Source organism: Mixophyes fleayi, chromosome 2 (assembly GCF_038048845.1).
Source record: "Mixophyes fleayi isolate aMixFle1 chromosome 2, aMixFle1.hap1, whole genome shotgun sequence".
NCBI classification, from domain to species: Eukaryota; Metazoa; Chordata; class Amphibia; order Anura; family Limnodynastidae; genus Mixophyes; species Mixophyes fleayi.
The window spans coordinates 87,703,567-87,714,218 of record NC_134403.1 but is presented as its reverse complement, the minus strand read 5'-3'; the positions used below and the strand labels follow the sequence as shown (position 1 = coordinate 87,714,218).

Sequence of the window (10,652 nt, the reverse complement as noted above, 5' to 3'; positions counted from 1 at the left end):
TAGTGAAGCCTGGACAGCATTCTGCATCAGACATCAGTGCTGCGTCACACATCTGAACTGTATCCTAGCCAGCCAAGAGGAGGTATGAGTTATTATTTTTAAGTGTGTTAGGGGCTGGGAAATTAGAATTATTTTTTTTTTGGGGGAGGGGGGGCGTCAAGCTTAAGCTTTGCCTAGGGTGCCGGGCAACCTTGCACCGGCCCTGTTTATCCACACACACACACAAACACACACACACACTTGTATGCAAGAAGGGATACAAGTAATCAACTAGATGTAGGATAAACATACACAAGATAAAAACACAAGGAAGTGTCAAACTTTCTAGAAAACCCCTCTGTTACCAGTTTTTAGCCAGATAGCTCAGTTCGGTTTCAGACCACTGCAGCTTTGTAGACATGAGTGCAAACTGGATTTCAGAACGCTCTGAATGTCACACTGTCCTTCAAGCAGAAATCCTTTATGAAGAGAGAATTGTGAAACCAACATGCACCCTTTTGAGACAAGTTTATCATGTCTCCTGCATAAAACAGCTGGAGGCAGCAGTGCTTGGAAATCATCAGTAGCCAGTGTAGAACACAAGGGGCTAGATTTACTAAGCTGCGGGTTTGAAAAAGTGGGGATGTTGCCTATAGCAACCAATCATATTCTAGCTGTCATTTTGTAGAAGGTACTAAATAAATGAAAACTAGAATCTGATTGGTTGCTATAGGCAACATCCCCACTTTTTCAAACCCGCAGCTTAGTAAATCTAGCCCAAGGTCTTGTCTCATCTCCAGCAACATAGTTTGTGGAGTAAACAAGACCATACCTTCATAGGAAAAAGTAACAAAAATCAAATCATCATTGTGATTAAAAGTCATTGTATTTGAATAATCACAGGTAAATGCTTCCTATTCCAACATAAGATACCTAAATCGCGCGGAACAAACAATGTTCAAATAGCTGATGTGGTTACTGACCAGTGCTGATAATGATTAAGACAAAGCAATGGAGACTTGCAGATTCAAGCAGACCACAATATTTCAATATTTATCAAATAAAATATATTTATCAAATAAAATATATTTATCAAATAAAATATATTTATCAAATAAAATATATATATATATATATATATATATATATATATATATATATATATATATATATATATATATATATATATATATATATATATATATATATATAGGCCCACTTTCAGAAACTTCAGCTAATGTAAATATAAATACAATATTAACCTACCAACAGAATCTTGCACATTCACATGAATACATAACATGTTAGGATGGTGGGCAAGTGCAATGTCACTGTTGGAAAACATCTAAATTTAGTTCATGACCCAGCATTCAAGCTGAACAATTCATACACTTCTCCATTGGTACAGGGGGAAATTTAGTGAGGTCACTAAGGAAGTTCACCAGGAAAAAGTGATCGGCTGAAGAGAGTGTGTTGTATATATGGAGACAGAGGTTCAAATCTCTGTCCCTCTCCTCTGTACCGCCTCTCAGCCAGTGAGGTCACAGGAGTGATGGCCACAAGTGTGGATACAGAGTGTGTTACAGTAATTTACATGGCGATTTGCAATTCACCTTGTAGGTTAAAGACAAAACCCCATGTAACACTCCACTTTTTAAAACCTCTAAGGGGGGAATTCAACTAACCGCCAGTTGTTTGTTTGTTTTTTTTAACACAGTGTTAATTCATTTTAACACCGTTTCTCAGCATTTTCAAACGGGTTTACTTTACCTGCGATTCAATTCCATTTTAAAGCAGCGGTTTTTTTCTTATCAAACGGTCTTATCGCACGTCAGTAGAAGGTCTATTGAAAGTATAAGGTGGGTGAGAACCCACCGCGTTAAAAGCTATTCAAATGTTTTTTTTAACACAGCATGTTTAACAGCCCAATATGCTGTTTTATCTTCCACCTCTTTAGGGTGTGCTAAAAATAAAAAAAAACCTAAAAGAAAACTGTTTATCAGTAATGAATAACATGAAAAAGTTGATTTTTATTTAAAAAAGAATGAAAAAAACCCCCATAAAAATAAAACAAAAATCACTAATTAATTATATTTATGTATGTTTTTTGTACTAATATGTATGTACTAATGTGTTTTGACATGGTATAGATGATTCTACAGCAGAAAAATAGTGAAATAAGAAGAAATATGCTAAAAGAAAGTACTGTATGTAGATATTATCAAATAGAAAGGTTGTGTAATGCAATCTAATGTATGCAAATTTATGCCAATCGGGGTTTTTTTTTTTTGGTTTTTTTTTAAATACATGACCGCATTAAACCCTCCCCTTCACTCCCCTAAAAATTTGCAAGCACCAATGATCAACGTGCGGGAGCAGCGTTACCTCTTTTTCAACTGAATTGCACGAGTTTTTAACTAAAAGCGGTCGCTATAGCAGTTAAAAAACAAACAAAACAAAAACAAGTCGCAGTCAATTGAATTCCCCCCTATAAACAATCACCATATATATCACAATCACCTTTTTAATTGAATGGACAATGTACCCATAAAAATGCATTGTCAATTGAAATGGATGGCAAATTGCTCCATGAAGTAAAACATCATTGACTCTCTGGATATGCTGTTGCTTGGGGAACTACAAGTCCTAGCAACACCTGGCAGTAAGGGTTTGTGAAACTACAAGTGCCAGCATACCCTGTCAGCTCTCCCATGCTGGAATAGTTCCACAATAGTATTTTCTTAATCTGCAGCCAATCCAAATTGATTTCAATGGGGCTGGAGGTGAATATCTGCACAGCCAATCACAAGTGGCCAGCATGTAAGCATTACCTGTGATTAACAGAGTCTTCCATTAATTTCTATTGGCAACACATTTGAAAATAATCAATGTTTAATAGACTGGAGAGTTTTAGGAATTCATTTTTTTTTTTAACTTCTAAACTAAATCACCCATTGATAGATCTCAAAGATATCCTTTCCTTATTTCTACCGACCAAGTGAATGTTAGTGTTTCTGCACTGCACAAGGGCCCCCGGAGAGCGGGCTCTGCACTGCACAAGGGCCCCCTTAAGGATAGAAAGGAGTTGCAAAATCAGACTTAAAAAGGAGAGAATTACCAGCTTATCCCAAATGTGTTAAACATAACATGATTATGCCACCAAGTTTTAAGCACATTGTGCATGGTCCAGAGGACAAGAATGTTAAGTTAAATATTTTACATACAAACAGGATCTGTGTGTGAATTACTCTATGCTCAACAATGGATAAAGCTAAATTTCATTCATTTTTAATTGAACCCCATCATTAATCCATGTATTGAAATGTACACAGCCATGCACATAGCACTCCACATAGTGATGGCTGCGCTTTAGACCACTCTGTGCTCGACCTCCCACTTATCAGCTCCTAAATATAAACAGTTAAAAATGTGTGAATGCAGCGGAAAATGAAGGTGTTTCACACCAAGGACTGAGCTGCTTAGAAAATTGTATGAATATTATCTCAGTTCAGCTGCTGTTGCCATCTCTGTCCCTGTGAACTCTACTGTCGCCAGGCATGGTGACCAAGCATTCCGTTTACAGCGTTGAGCAGGATTCTAAAGAAAAATAACCTGGCAACACACCTCTACCCCAAGCAGATAACCACAAGAGTGCCCGTGCAGCATAAAACATTCTCTAGAACCAGAAGAGGAAGGATGTTCAGATAAGAAAAATGGTGAAGGGCAATATGGTTGCCAATATCTGACCGTTTTAAGATCTCTACAATGACTAGTTCACGTTTCATTTCCTTATCTTCTACTGTTTCTCCTCATTCTAACAATATCACATCACAGGTAGCTGCACAGAATGTAAGTCATCAATGGCGGCTTTATTATAACAATAGCCACACACACTCTCCCTACCAGCAGCTGCCAATGTTATTCTGCTGCCTTTTGTATCAACTGTTCCCCACACCTCTTAGATTGTGTGCTCATTTGTTTCATGACACTGTATGTAACGTGTGTCATTATTCATAAAGCTCCAACATAAATTCATAGCTCTATATACTGATGAGAAAGGATGAGTATATTTTTATTAATAATATTATAATTATTATTAATGGACCATATGCAAATGAACAGCAAATAATAAAGCATATTTTTTTACGTCAAGATTGTTCAATGTTATATCTTTTATTCAGGCAAAAACGCACATATTTTAATCATTGCTATGGCAGGAGAATTACCAAGCCAGTACAATCTCTCGTAGATACCAATAAGTATACATTAGCCATCTAGGAAGAAAACCCATCAGAAACAGCAAGCAACTTTCTGTAAACTAGACACCTGAAGAACATTACTTTCCCCAGGGCAACCAACACTAGATCACAGGCTTAAAGAAATAATGCCAGCCTATATGGCAAAATGCTATGTTCAGCTGGCACCACACAGGCCATATGCCTCCCAGTAAGTCTTCAATCTATTACATTCATTTAATAGTTTTCAGCCTATTATTCTTATTAATAATTTAAATGCACACAACTTGGACAGCACTGTTTAAACTCTTCCGCTCCACCCCATCAAAACCCAAATTTCTAGAGTGTTAAATCAAAGTGAAAATATTCTATTAAGTTTACTTCTGTATGCAGCGGATAGGAGACCGCGAGGAATTCATGCACAAGTGAATTGCGGAGCTTCCTTAATCTCATGTATTGTATTCACCTCTGACCAGAATAAAAAATAAAAAAAATACCACAGAAAGAAACCTAATCTTCTCTACCCCCAAATAAGCTGTTTGTGGAGATGAAGAACAGACATAGGATGGGCACGGTTACAAAGACAGACCAAGTTTCAGTGCACAGGAAAGAGATTTGTTCTTCGTCATATGAAAACCAAATGACGCACTATATATGAAGCAATGATTTTCAGATAGACACAAACTGAGGGCAAAATCCCTAATAACAGCGTGTTTTATTTCTTTACAGCACAAGTCTGTATTTCTGCATCGCACGCTGCCAAGTCATTGTTAAATGGAAACACTGGTTTTTAAAGTCAAGGTGTGGTTAACCTCATTTAAAAAAAAAAAAAAAAAAAGAAAAGCTATCTGTATCATGTGTTACACCAAATCTGTACTCCATCATGTCTTTAGCTAATGAGGCTTCCATTGGTTGGATCTGAAACATAGAATATTTTGACATTTACATTCACAAGATATAATACCTTTCTCGTTCTCTGGAGCATTCCTGTAGGCACAGCATGAAAGACCCTTTGTTAACTGCCACACACACAGTCCTACACAAATGCTCATCAAACTGAACAGTCGGCACAAGTAAACAAATCAGTTTAGCTGGAGCGCCTAGAGGATAAGTGATCCCTACGTCCACCTGCATTTCCAATGTGATCTACAAGCATTCACTCCCCTGACAATTATACACTGAATTAGGTGCAGATGAAATGTAAACCGGTGAACACATACATAGAAAAAGTCATTTTTAGGTGCCTTAACAATTGATGTAATGTACCAGTGCTACAATTAAAAAGTAAAATTGTAAAACTAAGTAGTAATCTACAATAATGTCATTGTTTATATGGCCCATAATATTCTACAGTGAGTGTGGAATGTATATTAATAGGATGTAGAAGTCAACAAGTCAGGAATACAAACCATTTGAAAAGGAAACTTCCATCAGTATTACAGCTTGTACAATACAAACCAAGACCATAGCTATAGCCTTGGCAGTTTTAGACGTTTCCAAAGAAAGATACATGTGCTTAATGCATGTTATCTTGTGGCAGGTCACAGATACAAAACTACATGTGTCACTTGAACCAAAACTCAAAGTCTATATATGGTGTGTACAAAAAGTCTGCACACCATTATTAAAACTGCAGGTGTTGATTAATCTTGATTTCAGGCTTTATATAATCATGTCATACATTTTCCCACCTTTGACGTGATCTTGCAACCAACAAAATTCAAGTTAAATACAAATAATTTTTAGGAAAAAGTGAGAATTAAAAAATCTTCAGTACTCTCACTGCTTAAGTGGGCATATCCTTTCAGCCAATCATAATCCAGTTAACCAACTCTGGGTGATGATTGATGAACTAACCAACTAATTAGCATACACCTGCAAGTAATGAAAGTGATTGTGAGTAACCCCAAATAAAGATCAGCTGTAGGATTTCATTGCAGTTTTGTTGTTGGCATCCTACTGGGATAGACATGGCCCGAATGGAGCTATCAAAACATTTACTGGATCTAATTGTTTATAAACACCAATCAGAGTGGCCTAAAATAATTTTAAAGGCATCACAAGTACCATGAAATACTGTGAATACTATCTATTATCAATAAGGACATCCCTCTAATGTCAATGACAGAACAAGGAGAACGCTCATCAGGGAGGCTACCAAGAGGTCTACAGCAACATTGAAGGAGCTGCAGGAATTTCTGGCAGGGACTGGTCACCCCTGCATCTGACAACAAACTTCTGTATTCTGCACGTCTGGGCTTTTGAGAAGAGTGGCAAGGCGGAAGAAATTTCTCACCAAACAAAAAACAAAAAAAAAACAACACAAAAACAAACCCATCTAAATTTTGAAAAATGTATATTTAATGACCACAAAACCATGTGAAAATTTCTGATGAAACAAAGGTTGAACAATTTGGCCTTAATTCTAAAAGATATGTTTAGCACACAGACAAAACTCATCACTCAAAGAATACAAAAAAACCTGTTAAGCATGGATGTGGTAGCGTCCTGTTTTGGGGCTGCTTCTCTTCAGCTGAGACACTGGCTCTGCTCAGGAAAGAGGGCATAATGTATAGCTCCAAATAGCAAGATATTTTTACAAGAAATGTGCTGGCTGCTGGCCTCTGTTAGAAAGCTACAGAGGAATTCCACATTCCAACATGATAATGATCCAAAGCACACATCAGTCAACCAAAGAATGGGTTCAGAAAGGAAGATCAAGTCTTGTAATGGCCCAGTCCTCAACCCCATTGAAAAACCTGTTGAATGGCCTAGAGAGGCTTGTGCATGTCTGAATGACCTAGAGATGCCCGAGCCCCGGGAACAGTTATTCCCTCGGCTCCTCCATTTCTGTAGTATGGCACCCACAAATGATTTTGTTGATCACTTTAAAATGACCACCGAGATGGGTCTGAGCAGGAGAACCAATGAGAAGCTGCAATCTCCATGCTTGCAGCTTATTATTTATATGTGCAGATGGGGAGTTTGACTGGGGCGGTACACCTGTCAAACCCTAACGCAGGTGTCCTAAGGCGAGCTCAGGGAGGACAGAAACCTACCGTGGAGCAGTATCTTTAAACTAATCAAATACTACTGCACTCACCATTATTCTCTATGGATAAAAGCTTCTCTCTTCCCCTATTTATTTTTCCAACATGTTGTAGCATAGGGTGAACTGTATAGTCTAAAACGTATGTATAAACTAGTCGTCAGAGGACCTGCCTGTTGTTGTGCTCTTCTGACATAGTCCATTTCACATGTCAAGTTAATGGCTTGGATTGATTATACAGCAAACATTTCATCTCATTTGCTGTGTTTTAGTGAGGGTTTATTTCATGATCAAATGCAAAACTTAGTTGCTGAAATATAATATATCTAAAAATATAGATGACCCCATAGAAACAAGCCATTTTGTTTTTACACTTCATTTTATAAAACAGCTCAGTACATCCAGTATGGAATGATATATAGCAGAACACAAATTTGGTAAGGTATCAATACAGCACAGTTAGCAATGGTTAAAATGTAGTACTGAAGTAGCTATGGGGCACGTTTATTAATGTTCACATAAAGTAAAAAATAGTTTTCAATCCTTATCGCATTGATAAGGATTGAACTATTTCTTAAATAAATTTATGTAGAACCCAAAACAGAAACAGCACTTCCGATAAACTGTTGTTTCTGTAATAATAAAAAAAGAAATACTTACCCCGCCTCTTCGGAATGCGCTATCTCCGGATCTCCTCCTTGTCCTCTTTGGTTCTCTTCTTACTGCAATTGCGCATCTGCAGTTCACTGCACATGCGCACAAACATCTTCGCTTTGTCTCTGCAAGTTGCAGACACAGAGCGGTGAGTGACAGGGAGGGATCATGTGATCCCTCCACACATGCGCTGTCCAGCTCTGCTCTTCAGAGCAGAGCTGACAGCACTGACATTTTTCAATTATGTTAATGTACGCCAGCTTCAGCTGACGTACATTAACATGACAAGTTTACGAAAAAAGCGCTATTTTTCGGAACTTGTTAGATTGCAAGAGGGAGCAGTCACCATTCTATTGAAATGCAACTGCTCCCAAAAACGAAGCAGAATGTGCAGCAGCAGATATCTACGGTGATGCACCGTTCTTAAATATGCGGGACACACAGATGGTCGTAGATTTTACGGTAAGTGCACCATCACTAGTTATTAAATATGCCCCTTAGAGTTTAACACATGTGGGTGCCCGTCACATTCAGTATTGAGGTATGGCCAGACTCATGTTTTAATTCTGTGTTTACATATGCCACAAGTATTTTTCAGCCTTGTGCTGTTAAAGAGAATGGAGTAGCATTTAGGATCATATCTAATGTACCAAAGCGATGAAAAAAAAAAATCAGCCCTGACATAAATATGTTCATTTTTTTGTCCTTACAGGGTTGGTCTGTGCTGCATGTGGTTTCCAGTGTAAATGTGCTTCTAATTATAGGAATACAGATTTAAAAATCACAAATTGGTGGGATGAAACAAAAAAGCAAGCAGTGTCCGAAGTGCAGACCTCCTATTCAGTCTGCTTCACCCCTATAACTACTGTTGTAGACTTATTGCAGAACCTTTTCCCACGGTTCCACTATTATTCATTATACGCAAAAAGAATGGAGCGCATGAAATACTGTGCACTTTGGTTGATCTGTTATAAAACTACTCCTATGGGAGAACTTTTTCCTTCATGTGACGGAGTGGCAGCTTTGTAGTGTGTTTTGTTTCATATCTTATACACAAAAACTACTAACAAAGTAGTACTGCATACCTCTTCAACTAATAAGCATTACCTACCTGTCAGCAAATAATAATGTTCACTACTTTATACAAACACACATTTAAAAAAAAAAACTTTCATTTTTTATTAAACATAAACAATGGAAAACTGACTTAACAAATATGTATCTTGTTTTCTAAAAAGTCAGAAATTATCAAATAAGCTGCAGCTTGTAAACATCTATACAGATTTATCGAGGTCATTGAATGCATAAATAAAATTATAACAAATACATAATAACACATTTGTCTCAGCTATGGAACAACACTGTGTCCAATTATAGATGTAATGTATTGATTATTCTGCAGTTTAGCCCATGAAAAAAGAAAATGTTGCCTCTGCTTGAGACATGGTGTTACTGTACTTTAGTCAGTGAAACCTTTTGAGCAGCATAACAAACAGCAATGGAGAGATGTGGATATAGCTGCAACATGAACAGAGAACTTGGGAGACTGCAGGCATATCTCATGAAATGAAAGGATGCATAGGTAAATGTGAAGAATAAATTACACCTCAGATACAAAGTCAGGATTTTGTAAAAATTGCAGGACTAAATATATACAGTAAGTAAGGGAGCTATAGTCAGTGTTCATGCAGGATAAACCAATCCATAGGTTTAAATATTTGATGATATATGTACATTTTAAAAGGTGAAACAAGCAATACATCTCTCATGAAGCACAGCAAAGTAGACTCATAATATAATTCCTACAGGACAATCACTGTACATCAGATATTGTTGAAATTATATATATATATATATATATATATATATATATATATATATATATATATATATCCAAAAAACAGTGATGCTTGCAGTGGTACACAGAGATTGCTTTTGTGCAGCCTGCATATACTATACTGTAGAGTGAATCTCCCATGGCACAGAATACATCACCCTGGTAAATGGCAGACTCACATTGATGACAGCTCAGACAATGATATATATAACACGTTATACGGATAAGCTGTGACAATACAAAAGATGCCATCATAACTGTCAGACATGATGGATGCTACATCCCCAGATAGGGGATCACACAACAGGACACATAAGTAACACACTGCCACCGGGCACAGGTTGATGCCCATGTACACAGTTATATACAGATGTGGTGCAGCGTCAGATCCATGGAGGAACTGATACAAGGCAGGGCCTGGCATGATTACAAGCACTGTATTGTCGCACACAAAGGCAGAGACGAGACACTCCTCATCCACAGAGTATTACCTGACGAGGGACGCGGCTGTGTCCCTGACCCGGGCGGTCACCGCTCCTACTCCGCCTTGTTATACGGGAGATGCCGGATTCCAGGGGCCTAAAGGACCTTTACTGACATCACAGTCATGTGACCGAGACCAGAGTGACGTCACTGTACCATGTGACTGCAGCATTCACACTGAGCACTAGAATGGGGCGGGAGTCTTACGCCTGGCAGGACGTACATAAGCGTCTGATACCTCTTATTACCTCTACTAGCCAAGAGGACCAGGTGGGTGCAGATAGAAGACTGGGCAGATAGATGCGCACTGGGGGAGCATGGGGCTGTGCGTCTGATGATAGAGAGAGATAGATAGATAGATATCATAGTTGCCAACATTTTAAAGCTTTCCACAGACTCCTAAATCTGTGATTAC

The 10,652-nt window shown here is 37.9% G+C and overlaps 1 protein-coding gene across 1 annotated transcript in view; it reads right to left on the bottom strand.

Moving 5' to 3' along the window:
- Positions 1-10,389, bottom strand: part of RAB5B (RAB5B, member RAS oncogene family) — a 41,891-nt gene extending 31,502 nt beyond the window's left edge. Inside the window, exon 1 of the mRNA XM_075199551.1 lies at positions 10,246-10,389. The gene's annotated coding sequence lies outside the window, so the exon portion shown is untranslated. The remainder of the gene's footprint in view (positions 1-10,245) is intronic.
- Between the last annotated feature and the right edge of the window lie 263 nt (positions 10,390-10,652).